Raw genomic sequence first — 20,812 nt, forward strand, 5'->3', positions numbered from 1 at the left:
AATCTTGGAAGACTGCCCTTGCGACTTCTTTTTGGGCGGAGGCGCCGATGTCTCGCCCGAGTTCTTCCTTTTCGATCTCTTTGCCACCTCGGCTGATCCTGAGGTGATGATGTCAGATAATTTGGCCACTGCACAAGAAATAAATATTATTATGTGCTATAGCCGAGGTAAAAGGAAAGCCATGAAAGAAAAATTACAAGGTTTCTCAAGTTTAGTGGAATAGAAGGAAGGTTTGTCAGGAGGCAGTAAGGCTCGGCTAATTCCCCCGTCGACCAGCACAGTTTCGGGGTAGTCCCAACTGAATATCCGAAGTCCAGACCCCATCAACTTCTGGAAGGACTCCTCCTCGTGGTCCCCCGCGGAAGGGTCGGCCTTCGATTTAATGGGCCTCCACCAAAATCCCCAAGGGAAGTCTCCGGCTGGGACGAAAATGAAGTCCCGTTTCCAATTTTTTATCGAGGTGGGAGCCCCAATCACCAGTTTCGGGATGGTGTTGTTCCGGTTACAGATGTAGAACCACCCCTTATCCGTCCCGTGCGCCTTGAGGGTATAACATCGGCGGAAGAGATCCACGGTGGGAGTTACCTCTTGATGTCGGCATAGCATCTCAAAACCTACGAGGATGCGGACCGCGTTCGGGACGAGTTGAGTAATCCTTACACCGAAGTGACGGAGTGCGTCCCTGAAGAACCTCGACGTCGGCGTCCTCAGCCCGGCCTCCAACTGCTGAAGATAGATGGCCACAGTGCCCATGAGGGGCTTCTCGGCCGAATCGTTCGGCCCGGGCGATGTGATGAGTACCCCGGCCTGAAGGGATATTTTCTTATCACCTTCCCGGCCCTGTCTCTTCCCACACGGCTCCTAAACATCGGCATCTTGCCGAAATCAAGGTTGGCAGCGTTCCTTGGGGCAACCGGCTCCAGCACTCCCTCGTCATGGGGCATTGCAGTTTCGAGGTCGGTATTGTATTCGACATCGGAACCGCCCTCGCTCATCTCTGATGACTCTGACTCCGATGCTGTCCCGGCCACTTCCTCCTCGACTGATTCCCCCACATGGGTAGGTACCGACCCCGCAGAGCTGGACGAAGTAGATTCTTCCAAGGGGTCCGACCCCTCCTCGACCTGATAGCTCGGTTTCACGGTTTTCTTGTGGGTTTTAGCTGTTTTGGCCATGTGTGAATGATGAGATGAAAAGGAAGATACTTACTGTTGACTACGGAATCTGACGAAGTGGATGACTTCGGTTGATATCTCGGTTGGCAGGACTGACCTCGGCAACGCTCACGAATTTTACAAGTCTGAGGCTGAGAGATAAAGTGATGGGCCATGCGGTGAAAAAGACCCCCTATTTATAAGGATTCGGCGAGAATCCGAAAAGGCGGCGAGAATGCGAAAAGGCGACCACGTTCAAATTCAAATGGCCCTGTCTTCCTATCTCTTCATTAATGACCCGTCCTTTCGACTGACACTCTGCACGAAACGTCCCACTACCTCACGACGTGACCACTCTGCTCACCACGTCCTATCAACTGACCGGCCTACGTGTCGCGCCCACGCATCATCAGGAACAGTCTCGGGCCTCCGACCCTGTACGACCTCGGCACGATGAAGCCTCGGTACCTCCATCACTCGGAGCTTCCGAGGCTTGGGGGGCTTATTGAGGGTGCTCACCTCGGCCATCATAGGAATGCCGAGGTGATCTCACCTCCTCCCTCAAACGAGCACGGTCTCGTGCTGAATATGGCCCCTGGTCTCGGGCAGGCCCTTGGTCTACTGCCTAGGTGACCTCTGCACCTCAGACTCCCACCTCGGCTGCACGCTGATGATGTCAAGCCACCTGATATCATCCGGGACCAGTGCTTTATCTGAAAAGCACTGATGCTCTTAATGGCTACTGGGAAAGGTTCCCCGTCATCCTGCCCAGGCGGCTACAGTGTCAGAGTCAGACCGTCTGGCAAGGAACAGAGCCGTAATGACAGGATGTGGGTTCCACCGGCATGAGACCTTCGTCCTACCATCCACTCCCACTCTATAAATATCCCTCACGTACTCTCAACAAGTAAGCATACTGTTCATTCACATATACAATTGCTTTTCTCTCGTTCTCATACTAACTTGATCGTCAGAGTGATCCCAGGGGAGAAGCCCCGCCATTCACTTCGGACAAGTAAAGTCACCTCACCTCATTTGAGAGAGTACTGATTCAGGTCGGTCTAGTTACCCACCAAAAATCACCTCTTCAGGGACCATAAACAAAAAGTAAATCCAAAGTCAACAAAGTGCTAATCCTGTTTTACATATAGTAGTGTTCAACATGATTACAATGAGATTCCTGTTTTGGGGTAACCAATCATTTAGTTCCTTCATTTGTAAGGACATTTTTCTTCAAGGGGTTCTTCAGGGATCCATTTTCACCAATCTTCTAGCTAGTAGCTAGCCGATTTTTCCGATTGATGGTAGTGAGAATATTGGAAAAGTTTTTCATTGTTAAAAAGGGACAAAAGAATGAAAAGGAAGACAATTTTTTCTTTTTTGTTGGCTGCAATAAATTATACTAACGGAGCATGCGCCTCATGTGACTACTTTCCGTCCAATTTCAAGAGTTTTCTGCCAATTATCCTAAATTGACCAAAATTGACAATGATTGAGGATTAAATGTGCTATTACTGAAACTTTGAGGACGAAATTGGTCCCTCGCTCAAACATTAGGGATGAAAATTGCATTTTTCCCTTGAAATAATATTATAACACTTTTTTGTGATGTGACATAAGTGAGATAAAAAAGTTATCGAAAATTATATTTATGATACAAGTTAAATAATATTTTAATTTATTTTATTTTTGTAAATAATGCTAACCAGAACCCATATGGTGTCAGTTATGCCCAAGGGACTGGGGGAGCAATTACAGTTTGAGTTTTTGTGCGAGCGTATGATTGTTGTATTTCTTATATAATTTGGTGTACCGTTAGATAATTTCATTATTCACATAAATTTTATTTGTGAATCCTAATTTTATTGATGAACTCAACTTGATTTGTAAGTGTACAAAAAATCTTAAAAGAAGTATAGTATCTGCACACAACAATAACAAATCCAATTGTACCTGACCTAATTCCCAACTCGCATCTATTCGGTGAGCACGCGGTTGACAAGTAACCAATTGAATAGGTTCAGATCATAACCTACGTAGCTGACCCTATCAAAATAAACTCAACGAAAAAATTATTATCCCTATTCATTTTAGACTCCACCTTGACGAAAAGTAGTTGGTTTATACAATCACAAAAATTTTGCTTAACAATAGAGTGGACAATTATAGAAACGCAATATAACAAAAAGGAACATTGCAAATTGTATGATGTAAATTTGTGATACGTTCCTCGATCAACACGTTTCGAGACACGTAGCACGTTTGCCCAAGGATCTAGCGAGGATGTCCAACGCTTGGAATTGCGGGATCTTGAACTAAACAGACGACACGATTTGATTCAAGACGGTAGACGACACTCCGATGAAGGTGAATACTCCAGGGGAATAGGTCGGTAGAACAATCTAGGACAGGACGCAAGACTGCTCAAAACCCTTGCCAAAGCAAGTAAAGGGGTCGAATCTCTCTCTCAAGAAGAATCGAAAATATGCAAAACTTTATTGATAAAACGTCTACCTAAAACCTTGCAAAGCAAGCCTATTTATAGGCTAAAGTGACTGAAAAACCCTAAGGAAACAATGGCAAGAGTTCGGCCATCTTGGTGTTCAAGATGGGCCGGCCCAATGAGCTATGAAAACAAGTTACTCCAATCTAATAAGTACTAAGGCTAAGGCCCTATAGGGCCGATCCTTTTGAAGGCCCACTTGAGTCTTCGTGGGCTTGGATCATGGTGTAAATGGCTTGATTGTCTCTCTCTAAACCCTCAATATCGTTGTGAACTCCATGTCGGTCTTGGACGACTCGAACCAGGGCTTGGAGTGAGTCTTTGAAGAGCTTGGCCCGTGCACGTGTGACTGGGCCCAATGGAACTCGGACTGGGTCGTTGCGTGGGCCGAGACTCGTGCACACATCAGTCCCCTCCTCTTGAGAAGGATTTGCCCTCAAATCTGGATCCTCCTTGTCAAGAAATGGACTTAGGTCCGCGACGTTGAAGGTCGCACTAACATTGTATTCCCCAGGTAGCTCCAACTTGTATGCGTTGTCATTGACTTTTTGGAGTACCCGAAATGGTCCATCACCTCTTGGGGATAATTTGCTTTGACGTTGCTTGGGGAATCGCTCTTTCCTCAAGTGTAGCCATACCCAATCTCCAGGCTCAAAAATCATCTTGCGGCGGTGCTTGTTGGCTTGCTGGATGTATTGTTGCGTGCGCTTCTCGATGTTTGCTCGCACAGCTTCATGTAACCTGCGCACAAAATCAGCTTTCCTTTTCCCATCTAAGCTTGTGTGCTCAGAGGAAGGTAAGGGCACCAGATCAATGGGGGTAAGGGGGTTGAAGCCATAAACAATCTCAAAGGGAGAATATTGTGTTGCACTATGCACAGTTTGATTGTAGGCAAATTCAACATGAGGTAAGCACTCCTCCCAAGACTTAAGATTCTTTTTAATCAAAGCCCGAAGTAAAGTGCCAAGTGTGCGATTGACAACTTCAGTTTGTCCATCGCTTTGAGGATGACTAGTGGTGGAGAATAATAACCTAGTGCCAAGTTTGGACCACAAAGTCTTCCAAAAGTAACTCAGGAACTTCACATCCCTGTCACTAACAATAGTCCTAGGCATGCCATGCAGACGGACAATCTCTTTGAAAAATAAAGTAGAAATATGAGATGCATCGTCAGTTTTGTGACAAGGAATAAAATGTGCCATTTTAGAAAATCTATCAACCACCACAAATATGGAGTCATTACCCCTCGGTGATCTAGGCAAACCTAGCACAAAATCCATAGACAAGTCAACCCAAGGATGGTGTGGGATAGGTAATGGGGTATACAAGCCATATGGATTTGTCTTAGACTTTGCCTTGTGACAAGTAGCGCATCTACCAACCATGCGTTCAACATCTCTACGCATATGAGGCCAGTAAAAGTGCTCTTGCAACATGGCCAGAGTCTTGGTGATGCCAAAGTGGCCCATGAGACCACCACTATGTGCCTCGCGAATCAAAAGATCACGAATGGAAGAATTAGGTACGCACAGTTTATCAACATGGAATAGAAATCCATCATGCAAGAAGTATTTTCCATGCGGGTTCTTAACACAAGCAACATAGATATCACCAAAGTCATGATCATTTGTGTAGAGTTCCTTAACCATTTCGAACCCTAGTAACTTGGCATCGAGAAGGGCAAGCAACGAATGTCGACGTGATAATGCATCAGCCACTACATTCGTTTTGCCAGTCTTATACTTAATGACATACGAAAAGGTGTCAATGAAGCTTACCCATTTGGCATGCCGCTTGCTTAGCTTGGGTTGGCCCTTGAGGTACTTCAATGACTCGTGATCAGTGTGTATCACGAACTCCCGAGGTCGAAGATAGTGTTGCCATGTCTCCAAGGCCCTCACTAATGCGTACAACTCCTTGTCGTACGTGGGGTAGTTTAATGCAGCTCCGCCCAGTTTCTCACTAAAGAAGGCACAAGGCCTCTTGTCTTGCATGAGGACCGCTCCAATACCTACACCAGAAGCATCACATTCAATTTCAAAAGTCTTGTGAAAATTTGGTAGTGCTAACACAGGTGCATGTGTGAGTGTGTCCTTGAGGGCGAGAAATGCTTGTTCTTGTGATTCTCCCCAGTGGAATTTGTCATTCTTCTTTGTCACGGCGGTCAATGGGGCGGCAATGGTGCTAAAATCTTTGACAAAGCACCGGTAAAAGCCCGCCAATCCAAGGAAGCTGCGCACGTCAGGGACGGATATGGGAGTTGGCCATTGCTCGATGGCCTCAATCTTGGATTTGTCCACCTTGATGCCCTGCGAACTTACCACATAGCCTAAAAACACAAGCTCGTTAGTACAAAAGGTGCACTTCTTGAGGTTGGCGTATAGACTTGCCTGGCGAAGTGTCTCAAGAACTAATCTCACATGCTCTAAGTGCTCATGCTCACTACGACTATAGATCAGGATGTCATCAAAGTAAACAATGACAAACTTGCCAATAAAATGCCTCAAAACATGGTTCATTAGTCGCATGAAGGTGCTAGGAGCATTAGTCAAGCCAAAAGGCATGACTAGCCACTCATAGAGACCATGTTTGGTTTTGAAGGCTGTTTTCCACTCATCACCTTCTTTCATCCTAATTTGATGATAGCCACTCCTTAAGTCAATTTTGGTGAAAATAATGGCCCCATCGAGTTCATCAAGCATATCATCAAGTCTAGGAATGGGATGACGATATTTAACAGTGATAGCATTCACAACCCGACAGTCAGTGCACATGCGCCAAGTACCGTCCTTTTTGGGAACAAGTATCACAGACACCGCACAAGGACTTAGACTTTCCTTTACCCAACCCTTACCTAAGAGGCCATCAACTTGCCTTTGCAGCTCCTTGGTCTCCTCAGGGCCCATGCGGTAAGCAGGTTTGTTGGGCAATGGTGCTCCAGGAATGAGGTCGATTTGGTGTTCAATTCCCCGAATGGGTGGTAAGCCATCGGGGACCTCGTCTGGGAAAACATTCTCAAATTCCTGCAAAAAAGCAACTATGCTCGCAGGCAATGCCTTATCGAGCTCAGCAATATCCAAGAGCACATGCTTGCAGATCATGAGAAGTATAGGCTGATTAGAGTTCACCACTTTTCGAACATCTTTAGCCTTAATAATCATGTTGTGCTTCCTAGTGGTAGGTGCGGTAGGTGCTTTGTCATGTATACCCCTGGGTGTGCTCCCTGGACCCTTGGTAGCTAGCTCACCTGTAGAAGTGGAGCCTTTACCAGGGTCGACTACCTTTAGTGTCTTCCTTTGACGGTCCTGTTCACACTCCCTTTGCAATAGTAGTTGGTCCTCATAAACTTGTGCAGGCGTGAGGGGCGTAAGGACTTTACGTTTGCCGTCATGCAAAAGGGTGTACTTATTTGCTCTTCCATCGATGTGACGTGTTTGTCAAATTGCCAAGGCCTCCCTAGAATGATATGCGTAGCATGCATTGGCACGACGTCGCACAGGATTTCATCAGTGTAAGTACCAATTGAAAAGGGAATACGTACCTGTTTGAAGACGCAGACCTCGCCATCCTCACTTAGCCATTGGAGGCGGTAAGGATATGGATGCCTGGTAGTGGGGAGTCCTAGACTCTCAACCATGAGCAAACTGGCCACGTTGGTGCAACTCCCACCGTCGATGATGAGACTACACACCTTGTCGCCAACCTTACAGCGGGTGTAGAATAGGTTTTCGCGTTGTAGCTGCTCGTCCTCCTTAAAGCCGGCGGTTAGCACTCGCCGTGCTACCAAACATCCTACTTCTCCTCGTGTAGGTGAGCAGGCTTCCCCAGCTGTCTCTTCTCCCAGGCAGTCGTCTTCGACCAGTTCGGGCATCTCCTCACATTCGTCATCATCAGACACGATGTCGCCGTTGTGAGTGATGAGCATGACCCGTTGGTTTGGGCACTGAGATTGAATATTGTGACAGCCCCACCTTCCCCTAAGGCGAACCAAAGGGGTTAGCGGACTGCCTGCCCAGCTCTCGCCAGGACTACGGTACAGTTAACGTCGTTCTATAACGTTCCGGAACATACCATTGCGCACAAACAAGTCAGAAAACACAAAATAAAAAAAAACGAAAATTGAAACCGAAATGAATAGTGCTGGACACGCCAGAATCCGGCCGGAATCTGGCCGGATTAGCGGCCGGATTCTTGGCCGGATACTGTCCAGTGAGCAAACTCATTTTCATTTTTTTTTTTTCAAAAGCACCACTCAATCCGGCCGGAAATCCGGCCAAGATTCCGGCCGGATTGTCTGGCCGGATACCGGCCAGTGAGCAACTGGCCGGGTTTCAAATTTTCTCAGGCAATCCGGCCTTCAATCCGGCCAGTTTCTGGCCGGATTCCTGGCCGGATTCAGGCCAGTGACCTTCGGTCAAATTTTTTTTTTCTTTTCCGTTTGAAAGCCGTGGTGATCCGAAATCCAACCAAACATGTACCAAACATATATATACATTGGAAACCAACATTTACAAGCCAAACGGCCTACCAAAGTATCCATTTTGTTCATACATATACAAAAGCCATTGATACTCCAAACATTGGTGCAATCAAAGCACTTAGGGTTTTCACCCTCAAGGAGCTAATCAAAATACATATACATGAGCTCAACTTGTCACAACCTTTTCCAAAAGAATTCATTTGCCTGTAAGGAAAACAAATAACACGGAATGAGCCAAAGCCCAGTGGTATACCACCCAATAAGCAATCAAAGTCATATAAGAATGAACATTCATTTAAAGTGCGCAAATAAGCAATGAAGCAAAACGGTAAAAGGATACGGTCGGCTCTCAAGAGCCCAATTCCACGCTTGCCATCTTGATCCAATCTCATTGACACTCCGTCAATGTTAAGAGTACCAAACCGTAGACTTCACTATACTCCCATTCCTTCCACCCAACATACCCCAACCGGGCCCGCACTCCAATTCAGTAGTTTTTGGTAATACTCGAGTTTACCGGAACCAAGGGTCTCATTACCACAAGGTTCCCCAGTACAGTCCCCGTGGCATGATAATTTTCACGACCAAGCCCTCGCCGGCTCAATCCAATTAACTACCATACGGGGTTGAGCTCATAAATGCAGTAAGGCCGTTGGACATCGTCCAAACGACATCAATTCAGTTTCCATGAAATGGAATTCACCAACCAAGATATCCAGTTCAGTAATGCAATAAAACGGTAGCCATTCAGTGACAATATCAAAAGAGGTGAGGGCGGTCAAGTACACCCTCACCTTAATCAATTCCAATATGCAAGTAAGCCTTCAAGGCATCACATAAACATTTAGCAAAGCCACATAGTAACCATTTAGTGAGTAGTATACTCACCAAGTGAGAAAATGGTGTTTCATACACCGTGATCACCAAGACGTCGTGAGCTACCGTCACGCCCTAGAATCACATAACAAATGCAATGAGACTCGAGAACGAGTCACCAAACAATGCTAAACACAACCCCAATAGGGTTTCATATGCATAAGTAGGCATGATAGCAAACCAGCAATTAATATATGACCTTAACTTAAGCCTTAATAGAAAAACCGTGTTTGATCTTATAATGCGGTAATGGCACAACTCTCACTACAATTATCGGTTGGGGGTGTTAGACCCACCGATTCGAAGCTATGAAACAGGGCTACAACAATGTAGAAGGGCACTCAATCCAGTTCCTAGCTTAACTAGGTCAAAATTGCAAAATACTAAACCAGAATTACCAAAACAGGTTTGCAAATCACCAAAAACTGTAATCAGTATATCTCTGTCCATACAAGTCCAATTGCCGAAATTCCAAAGGCATAAGTTAGCTAAGTCATCCAGATACATTTCATCAGAAGACACCAACTCCAAAATTCAAACCAATTCCAGTCAAAATAGCCAATTACTATCGCAGTTTTCGCATTCTGTCCAAAGCAGAACAGCTACAGTAATTTCGTCATATCTCACTCCACACTAATCCAAATAACCTGAAATTTTGCAGCCACATCAAACTCACCAATACCTACAACTTTCATGTTTTGAGCAAAGTCAAATTCGGCCTCTAACCCTATGATCAAAAACCGGACAGAATTGGGGAATTAAGAACCCTAACTTTTCAATTTTCACACCAAATCCAAAATTGGTTGCATTTATCCACATTTCACATCCACTAGAGCCATTATAGTCCATTGCCAATCATCACAAACAACCACACCATCATAATCCAATTAAACCAGAAAAATCATCAGAAAATGGAAAACTTCACCAAATCAATTCCAACCAAGATAAAAACCAGAAATTTCAGCACTCTTATCACTAGTAAGCACAACATAAGCATCATTAGGTGTAGTAGGGTGTTTCAAGCTTCACTTACCAAGAACCAAGAGAGAGAGGGATGTTGAACACCTTAGTCCTTCAAACAAAGTTCACCAAACAACCAACTAGCACTAGAAGGAAAGTTTTTATGGAGTAGAACTAACTTAAGCACTTGATTTGGTGGATTTTGGATCAATTGGAAGCTTGAAAAATGATGAAGTTCTTCTCCTTCTTGAGCTTGGGATGGCCGGCCAACACAAGGTAAGAAATGGTGAATTTTTATGATTTTTTGAGATATTTAACCTTTGGTCAAGAAAGTCAAAATTGGGAATAGTAATTCTTAAAAAACTTCCAATGAGGAGGTGACACTTGTCACCTCCATAAATGCATTCTTATCTTTCTTTCCTCTCCCACATCAATCACTTCACACATTCTACTTATCACTTAACACCCGATAAATTTTAAACAGTATCCGAAACTTAACCTTATTGGCCGAATTTTTCCGAACTTTTCGCACTAGTGGGTCCCACGTCCACTATTTACTCTTAATTTTCTAAAAATTCTCCAATGCTAGAAAAATCATCTTAAAACTATAATTGCTCATAAAATCCACTAAGAAAATATTTCTAAGCCATAAAATGCAGAAAACATGCAATTAAGGGGAAATAAAGCCTAGGATAATAATTAGGGTTTTACGGGTTCTCACACTCTCCCCCCCTTAAAAGAATTTCGTCCTCGAAATTTCTCACCTTAATTCTCAAAAAGGTTTGGGTATTTCTTTCGCATTTCCCCTTCCATTTCCCAGGTAGCTTCCTCAACTCCGTGGTTTCTCCATAGCACCTTCACTAGAGGAATCCGCTTGTTTCGGAGCTCTTTGACTTTTCGATCGAGTACTTGGACTGGTTTCTCTTCATAGGCCAGTGATTCATCTACTTCGATATCCTCCGGTTGTAAAACATGAGATGGGTCAGGATGGTACTTCTTTAACATTGAGACGTGAAATACATCGTGGATTCGAGAGAGACTGGATGGCAGTTCCAGTCGATACGCGACCGCTCCAACCCTCTGCAGGATCTTGTAAGGTCCGACGTACCGTGGTTGAAGTTTCTTTCCTTTGCCCATTGTGAGACTTCGTAAAGGTGTGATTTTTAGAAACACATGGTCTCCAACTTCAAATTCCAAATCTTTTCTTCGATTATCCGCGTAGCTCTTTTGGCGACTTTGAGCGGTTTGGATCCGTTGCCTTATCAACTTGACCTTCTCTTGAGCCTCTTCCATCCATGGAATAGTTGTCGGGTCCAGTGCTTTCTTTTCGCCAACTTCATCCCAATAAATCGGTGAGCGGCATTTACGTCCGTAGAGAGATTCGTACGGAGCCATTTGAATCGACGAATGGAAGCTATTATTGTACGCAAACTCTACCAAGGTCATGTGTTGACCCCAGTTGCCTCCAAAGTCCAGAATGCACGTTCGTAGCATGTCTTCGAGAGTTTGAATCGTCCGTTCTGACTGGCCATCCGTCTGAGGGTGATAGGTTGTGCTCAAGTTGAGTTTCGTCCCCAGGGTTTCTTGAAACTTCTGCCAAAACCGAGACACAAACTGTGGATCCCGATCAGAAACAATGCTCACAGGTACACCGTGTAGTCTTACAACCTCATCCATGTACAATCGGGTCAATTTGTCCATTGAGTACTTCATGTTCACCGGCAAGAAATGGGCCGACTTGGTTAATCGATCAACGATCACCCAAACGGCATCGTGTCCTCTTTGCGTCCTCGGTAAACCGGAAACGAAGTCCATGGTGATGTTTTCCCACTTCCACTCGGGTATCTCCAAGGGTTGTAACAGACCCGATGGTTTTTGATGCTCTGCTTTCACTTGCTGGCAAATGAGACATTTTTGTACATATTGCGCGATTTCCTTCTTCATATTGTCCCACCAATAGGTTCCTTTCAGGTCTTGATACATCTTGCTGCTACCCGGATGGATTGTGTACTTAGATCTATGAGCTTCCTCCAGCATTTCTGCTTTCAATGCCTCATCCTTTGGTACCACCACTCGGTTTCGGTACTTTAAAATACCCTCAGGACTCAAATTGAAGTCCGTAGTTTCTCCCTTATCCACTTTCTCTTTCCAGTTCTGTACCATCAAATCTTCTTTTTGTGCCTCTTTAATACGTTCCAGTAGAGTGGAGGTAACCCTAACATTGCCAAATATCACCTTATGACTCCCTAGACAGGGTTTCCACTCGCACACGGATTCTAGCAAACCCCACTCCTTAATCATTAGCCCTGCTATTTGCACCTTACGACTCAAGGCATCTGCTACCACATTTGCCTTTCCCGGATGGTAATTGATCGTACAGTCGTAATCTTCCAAGAATTCCATCCATCGCCGTTGTCTCATATTCAGTTCCTTCTGGGAGAAGAGGTACCTCAAACTCTTGTGATCCGAAAACACTTCAAAGGTCACCCCGTATAGGTAATGCCTCCACTTTTTCAGAGCAAACACCACTGCAGCTAATTCTAGATCATGAGTCGGGTAGTTCTGCTCGTGAAGCTTCAATTTTCTAGAGGCGAAAGCAATCACATTCCGGTTCTGCATCAAAACGCATCCCAGTCCTTCTCGCGACGCATCCGCATATACTACAAACCCGTCCACTCCATTGGGCAAGACCAGTACTGGAGCCATGGTCAATCTTTTCTTTAATTCTTGAAAACTTGTTTCGCATCGGCCGTTCCAGATAAACTGGCCATGCTTCTTTGTCAAGTCAGTTAAAGGTCCTGCCAGTTTGGAAAAATCTTTAATAAACCGTCGGTAGTACCCAGCTAGCCCTAGAAAGCTACGAATTTCCGTGGGGGTTTCTGGCCTCTTCCAATTCGTCACGGCCTCAACCTTCGCCGGGTCCACCGAAATACCTTCGCGGGAGATCACGTGCCCTAGAAACGCTACTCTCTCCAACCAGAACTCGCATTTACTAAACTTGGCATACAACTGATGTTCCCTCAACGTCTGCAATACCATTCTCAAATGCTTCTCATGCTCCTCACGTGTCTTAGAGTAGACCAAAATGTCATCGATAAACACAACAACAAATCGGTCTAGATAGGGTTTGAAAACCCTATGCATTAGGTCCATGAAGGCGGCGGGAGCATTAGTCAGTCCAAAGGGCATAACGGCAAACTCGTAATGCCCGTATCTCGAGTTGAAAGCAGTTTTCGGAATGTCCTCCTTCCTGATCAACAACTGGTAGTACCCCTGTCGGAGGTCCAACTTCGAGAATACCACTGCTCCTTGCAGTTGATCAAACAACTCGTCGATGTGGGGCAGTGGATACTTATTCTTGATCGTAACGTTGTTCAGCCCCCTATAGTCGATACACATCCTCAACGTGCCGTCCTTCTTCTTCACAAATAAGACCGGAGCTCCCCAAGGAGACTCACTCTCGTGAATGAATCCCCGCTCCAAAAGGTCTTGCAGTTGCAACTTAAGCTCCTTAAGTTCTGCAGGCGCCATTCGGTAAGGGGTTTTCGAGATAGGTGCGGTTCCAGGTAACAGATCTATTCGGAATTCTATCTCTCTTTCCGGAGGTAAGGCCACTAACTCATCAGGAAACACATCCGGAAATTCCCTCACTATGGCCACGTCTTCTACTTTTAACTTATCCGTAGGGGTGTTAATTAAGAAGGCCAAAAAACCTTGCGCCCCTCTACTTATCAGTTTTCTAGCTCGAATGCCCGAAAGGAGAGCAGATGAGGCTAACCTACCCCTTATATCCAACCTTAAGGTTGCCTCACCAGGAATGCGAAACTCCACTATCTTCGTTTTACAATCCAGTTGGGCGTTATATTTGGCTAACCAGTCCATTCCCAAAATCACATCGTACCCCTTAATGGACAAGCTAATCAGGTCTCCTAAAAACCTCCTTTCACCTACCCATACGTCGCAATCCCTATAGACCATACTAGTCACCAAACGTTGATTCCCCGTAGGTGTACTCACCTCTAAGTCGAATGGTAAGCTAGCAGGTTTTATATCGATGCCACACATGAAATCAAGGTTAACAAACGAATGAGTGGCACCAGGATCAATTAAAACTTTGGCAAAGCGGTGGAAAATAGGGATCGTACCTTCCACCACCTCGGAAGAATCTGGGACCTGATGGGGCTCTAAGGAATAAACCCTAGCTGGCACCTTAGGTTTGGATCCGTCTCCTTTGGCTGGTCCAGTGTTAGTCCTCGGCGGTAGCTGACTCCCCTTTCCATCTTGTTTCAGGACCGGACATGTAGCCAGCTGATGGTCCGCACTTCCACACCGCAGACATTTCCCCAGTTTCCTCCAGCAATTGTCCTCGGTGTGGTTTGTCTTTCCACAGTGCCCACAGGGACCACGAGGTGCCGATGCCGAGCCACTCTGGGTGTTCCCCCTTTGTCCTCGCCCAGCTTGGCCGCCCCTGAACGGAGTCCCTCTGCCTGTTCCCGATTGTCGACCACCTCCTGATCCTCGTCCAAACTTCGAGGGAGTACTCTTCTCACTTTGTCCAGATGTACTCCCAGGAAAACCACGCTTCTTGGCCTGGAAGTTTCGGACCTGCAGCCGTGCACTCTCAACCCGTTGGGCTTTTTCCATTGCCTCGCTAAAAGTAGTGATTTGAGCCGCCGCGAGATCTTTCTGGATCTCCACGTTCAAGCCCTGAATAAAGCGCCTCACGCGTCGTTGCTCGGTCATAATTAATTCAGGCGCGAATTTGGACAGGCGGGTAAACTGACTCTCGTACTCCGCCACCGTCTGAGCCCCTTGCCGGAGCCGGATAAACTCGTCCTCCTTCCTCTCCCGGACTAGAGGAGGGAAAAACTTTGCGTTAAATTCTCGGATGAAGTTCACCCAAGTCCTCTGTGTCTGTTCCCGCTCCCATTTCTGCCTAATTACGTTCCACCAGGAACGGGCAGCTCCCTCAAGTTGAAACACGGCAAATGTCACCTGCCGTTCCTCTGGGTAGTGTAGGGCCGCGAATATATCAACCATTTTCTCAAGCCACTTCTCGGCCACGTCAGGGTCGGGTCCCCCAACAAACTTTGGCGGAGAGAACTTTTGGAAACGTTCTAGTGCTCTATCTTCGCTCTCATTATGATGGCCAGGGTTTCCGGGGTTTCCAGGGTTAGGGTTTGGGTTTTGGCCCTGTTGTTGCACTACTTGTGCAAGTAGATTTGTCATTTGCTGCATAGCAGTAGCTATTTGAGCATTGGGGTCTATTTGGGATTCAGGAATTGGGCCAGTAGAAGCTTCCCCAGTTTCTCTAACCGGTGTGGGTTGCCTAATACCGCGCCCACGTCCCCGACCACTTCGTGTTCCTTCCATAAGGTATACTTGGTCTAGGCAAGATTACTAAACCAAAGCAGTAACAAAGCATGTAAGTAACAAATAAACTTTCACTTAACACATAGCGATGCATTTCAAACAAGATCACAAGCACACATATATACAAGCCAAACATATATACAAGCAGTCAGTCAAGTACGGCCAAAGCACGTACGTACAAAAAAAAATCCACCTGAGGATAGGCCTATCAAAAGAAATTTACACGGAGCTAACTCTACATCCATAACGGTTAGCTAAGGCTCTATCCCTATCCCTATGTACATTCAAAAACCACCACTATCCAAAAGAGGCCTAAAAGTCAGGGCCTAGTCGGTCGCTGGGGTCTGGGACCCAGGCGATGGGGTAGACTCCTCCCCAGGGTCGGCCTCCGCACACGAAGCCTCATCACTACATTCTTCCAGGCCGTCGTCACATAAATTAAGGATCGCCTCAGCGCGACCCCGGACCTTGCGAGCTCGCTTGAGCTCTCGCTCTCGTGCCTCCCTCAGTTGGGCGCAAAGGTCGTCAACCCTATCTTCAGCCTCAAGCACATCGTATTCTAGCTCCTTTATACGCGCAGCTTGCTTATCCTTCGTCGCCCTATCCTGAATCGCATCGACCTCAAGGCGAGCATTCTCTCTAGCCAATACCTTGCGCTCTTTATCCAGCGCAAACACGAGGGTGTTCGGGTAGGCATACCTCTCCTTACATGGACACCGTCGAAGACGGTTCGAAGGGCTCCAACGAATGACGGCCCCTCCCGGCCGTATCTGATAGGGGATCACGGGGAGTACTTTACGAGGTCTAGCCCCCGAAGGACTAGCACTAGGGTCACCCTGTTCGGCCATCCTACATCACAAGAACATGCAATCGTAAATATAAGCTTAAAGGCCAAAAACAACAATCCACAAGTCAAACAGTCCTATAACACCCAGGCTAATTCAAACCTAGGCTCTGATACCACCTGTGACAGCCCCACCTTCCCCTAAGGCGAACCAAAGGGGTTAGCGGACTGCCTGCCCAGCTCTCGCCAGGACTACGGTACAGTTAACGTCGTTCTATAACGTTCCGGAACATACCATTGCGCACAAACAAGTCAGAAAACACAAAATAAAAAAAAACGAAAATTGAAACCGAAATGAATAGTGCTGGACACGCCAGAATCCGGCCGGAATCTGGCCGGATTAGCGGCCGGATTCTTGGCCGGATACTGTCCAGTGAGCAAACTCATTTTCATTTTTTTTTTTTTTCAAAAGCACCACTCAATCCGGCCGGAAATCCGGCCAAGATTCCGGCCGGATTGTCTGGCCGGATACCGGCCAGTGAGCAACTGGCCGGGTTTCAAATTTTCTCAGGCAATCCGGCCTTCAATCCGGCCAGTTTCTGGCCGGATTCCTGGCCGGATTCAGGCCAGTGACCTTCGGTCAAATTTTTTTTTTCTTTTCCGTTTGAAAGCCGTGGTGATCCGAAATCCAACCAAACATGTACCAAACATATATATACATTGGAAACCAACATTTACAAGCCAAACGGCCTACCAAAGTATCCATTTTGTTCATACATATACAAAAGCCATTGATACTCCAAACATTGGTGCAATCAAAGCACTTAGGGTTTTCACCCTCAAGAAGCTAATCAAAATACATATACATGAGCTCAACTTGTCACAACCTTTTCCAAAAGAATTCATTTGCCTGTAAGGAAAACAAATAACACGGAATGAGCCAAAGCCCAGTGGTATACCACCCAATAAGCAATCAAAGTCATATAAGAATGAACATTCATTTAAAGTGCGCAAATAAGCAATGAAGCAAAACGGTAAAAGGATACGGTCGGCTCTCAAGAGCCCAATTCCACGCTTGCCATCTTGATCCAATCTCATTGACACTCCGTCAATGTTAAGAGTACCAAACCGTAGACTTCACTATACTCCCATTCCTTCCACCCAACATACCCCAACCGGGCCCGCACTCCAATTCAGTAGTTTTTGGTAATACTCGAGTTTACCGGAACCAAGGGTCTCATTACCACAAGGTTCCCCAGTACAGTCCCCGTGGCATGATAATTTTCACGACCAAGCCCTCGCCGGCTCAATCCAATTAACTACCATACGGGGTTGAGCTCATAAATGCAGTAAGGCCGTTGGACATCGTCCAAACGACATCAATTCAGTTTCCATGAAATGGAATTCACCAACCAAGATATCCAGTTCAGTAATGCAATAAAACGGTAGCCATTCAGTGACAATATCAAAAGAGGTGAGGGCGGTCAAGTACACCCTCACCTTAATCAATTCCAATATGCAAGTAAGCCTTCAAGGCATCACATAAACATTTAGCAAAGCCACATAGTAACCATTTAGTGAGTAGTATACTCACCAAGTGAGAAAATGGTGTTTCATACACCGTGATCACCAAGACGTCGTGAGCTACCGTCACGCCCTAGAATCACATAACAAATGCAATGAGACTCGAGAACGAGTCACCAAACAATGCTAAACACAACCCCAATAGGGTTTCATATGCATAAGTAGGCATGATAGCAAACCAGCAATTAATATATGACCTTAACTTAAGCCTTAATAGAAAAACCGTGTTTGATCTTATAATGCGGTAATGGCACAACTCTCACTACAATTATCGGTTGGGGGTGTTAGACCCACCGATTCGAAGCTATGAAACAGGGCTACAACAATGTAGAAGGGCACTCAATCCAGTTCCTAGCTTAACTAGGTCAAAATTGCAAAATACTAAACCAGAATTACCAAAACAGGTTTGCAAATCACCAAAAACTGTAATCAGTATATCTCTGTCCATACAAGTCCAATTGCCGAAATTCCAAAGGCATAAGTTAGCTAAGTCATCCAGATACATTTCATCAGAAGACACCAACTCCAAAATTCAAACCAATTCCAGTCAAAATAGCCAATTACTATCGCAGTTTTCGCATTCTGTCCAAAGCAGAACAGCTACAGTAATTTCGTCATATCTCACTCCACACTAATCCAAATAACCTGAAATTTTGCAGCCACATCAAACTCACCAATACCTACAACTTTCATGTTTTGAGCAAAGTCAAATTCGGCCTCTAACCCTATGATCAAAAACCGGACAGAATTGGGGAATTAAGAACCCTAACTTTTCAATTTTCACACCAAATCCAAAATTGGTTGCATTTATCCACATTTCACATCCACTAGAGCCATTATAGTCCATTGCCAATCATCACAAACAACCACACCATCATAATCCAATTAAACCAGAAAAATCATCAGAAAATGGAAAACTTCACCAAATCAATTCCAACCAAGATAAAAACCAGAAATTTCAGCACTCTTATCACTAGTAAGCACAACATAAGCATCATTAGGTGTAGTAGGGTGTTTCAAGCTTCACTTACCAAGAACCAAGAGAGAGAGGGATGTTGAACACCTTAGTCCTTCAAACAAAGTTCACCAAACAACCAACTAGCACTAGAAGGAAAGTTTTTATGGAGTAGAACTAACTTAAGCACTTGATTTGGTGGATTTTGGATCAATTGGAAGCTTGAAAAATGATGAAGTTCTTCTCCTTCTTGAGCTTGGGATGGCCGGCCAACACAAGGTAAGAAATGGTGAATTTTTATGATTTTTTGAGATATTTAACCTTTGGTCAAGAAAGTCAAAATTGGGAATAGTAATTCTTAAAAAACTTCCAATGAGGAGGTGACACTTGTCACCTCCATAAATGCATTCTTATCTTTCTTTCCTCTCCCACATCAATCACTTCACACATTCTACTTATCACTTAACACCCGATAAATTTTAAACAGTATCCGAAACTTAACCTTATTGGCCGAATTTTTCCGAACTTTTCGCACTAGTGGGTCCCACGTCCACTATTTACTCTTAATTTTCTAAAAATTCTCCAATGCTAGAAAAATCATCTTAAAACTATAATTGCTCATAAAATCCACTAAGAAAATATTTCTAAGCCATAAAATGCAGAAAACATGCAATTAAGGGGAAATAAACCCTAGGATAATAATTAGGGTTTTACGGGTTCTCACACTCTCCCCCCCTTAAAAGAATTTCGTCCTCGAAATTTCTCACCTTAATTCTCAAAAAGGTTTGGGTATTTCTTTCGCATTTCCCCTTCCATTTCCCAGGTAGCTTCCTCAACTCCGTGGTTTCTCCATAGCACCTTCACTAGAGGAATCCGCTTGTTTCGGAGCTCTTTGACTTTTCGATCGAGTACTTGGACTGGTTTCTCTTCATAGGCCAGTGATTCATCTACTTCGATATCCTCCGGTTGTAAAACATGAGATGGGTCAGGATGGTACTTCTTTAACATTGAGACGTGAAATACATCGTGGATTCGAGAGAGACTGGATGGCAGTTCCAGTCGATACGCGACCGCTCCAACCCTCTGCAGGATCTTGTAAGGTCCGACGTACCGTGGTTGAAGTTTCTTTCCTTTGCCCATTGTGAGACTTCGTAAAGGTGTGATTTTTAGAAACACATGGTCTCCAACTTCAAATTCCAAATCTTTTCTTCGATTATCCGCGTAGCTCTTTTGGCGACTTTGAGCGGTTTGGATCCGTTGCCTTATCAACTTGACCTTCTCTTGAGCCTCTTCCATCCATGGAATAGTTGTCGGGTCCAGTGCTTTCTTTTCGCCAACTTCATCCCAATAAATCGGTGAGCGGCATTTACGTCCGTAGAGAGATTCGTACGGAGCCATTTGAATCGACGAATGGAAGCTATTATTGTACGCAAACTCTACCAAGGTCATGTGTTGACCCCAGTTGCCTCCAAAGTCCAGAATGCACGTTCGTAGCATGTCTTCGAGAGTTTGAATCGTCCGTTCTGACTGGCCATCCGTCTGAGGGTGATAGGTTGTGCTCAAGTTGAGTTTCGTCCCCAGGGTTTCTTGAAACTTCTGCCAAAACCGAGACACAAACTGTGGATCCCGATCAGAAACAATGCTCACAGGTACACCGTGTAGTCTTACAACCTCATCCATGTACAATCGGGTCAATTTGTCCATTGAGTACTTCATGTTCACCGGCAAGAAATGGGCCGACTTGGTTAATCGATCAACGATCACCCAAACGGCATCGTGTCCTCTTTGCGTCCTCGGTAAACCGGAAACGAAGTCCATGGTGATGTTTTCCCACTTCCACTCGGGTATCTCCAAGGGTTGTAACAGACCCGATGGTTTTTGATGCTCTGCTTTCACTTGCTGGCAAATGAGACATTTTTGTACATATTGCGCGATTTCCTTCTTCATATTGTCCCACCAATAGGTTCCTTTCAGGTCTTGATACATCTTGCTGCTACCCGGATGGATTGTGTACTTAGATCTATGAGCTTCCTCCAGCATTTCTGCTTTCAATGCCTCATCCTTTGGTACCACCACTCGGTTTCGGTACTTTAAAATACCCTCAGGACTCAAATTGAAGTCCGTAGTTTCTCCCTTATCCACT

This window comes from Coffea arabica, chromosome 3e (genome assembly GCF_036785885.1).
Source record: "Coffea arabica cultivar ET-39 chromosome 3e, Coffea Arabica ET-39 HiFi, whole genome shotgun sequence".
NCBI lineage: Eukaryota > Viridiplantae > Streptophyta > Magnoliopsida > Gentianales > Rubiaceae > Coffea > Coffea arabica.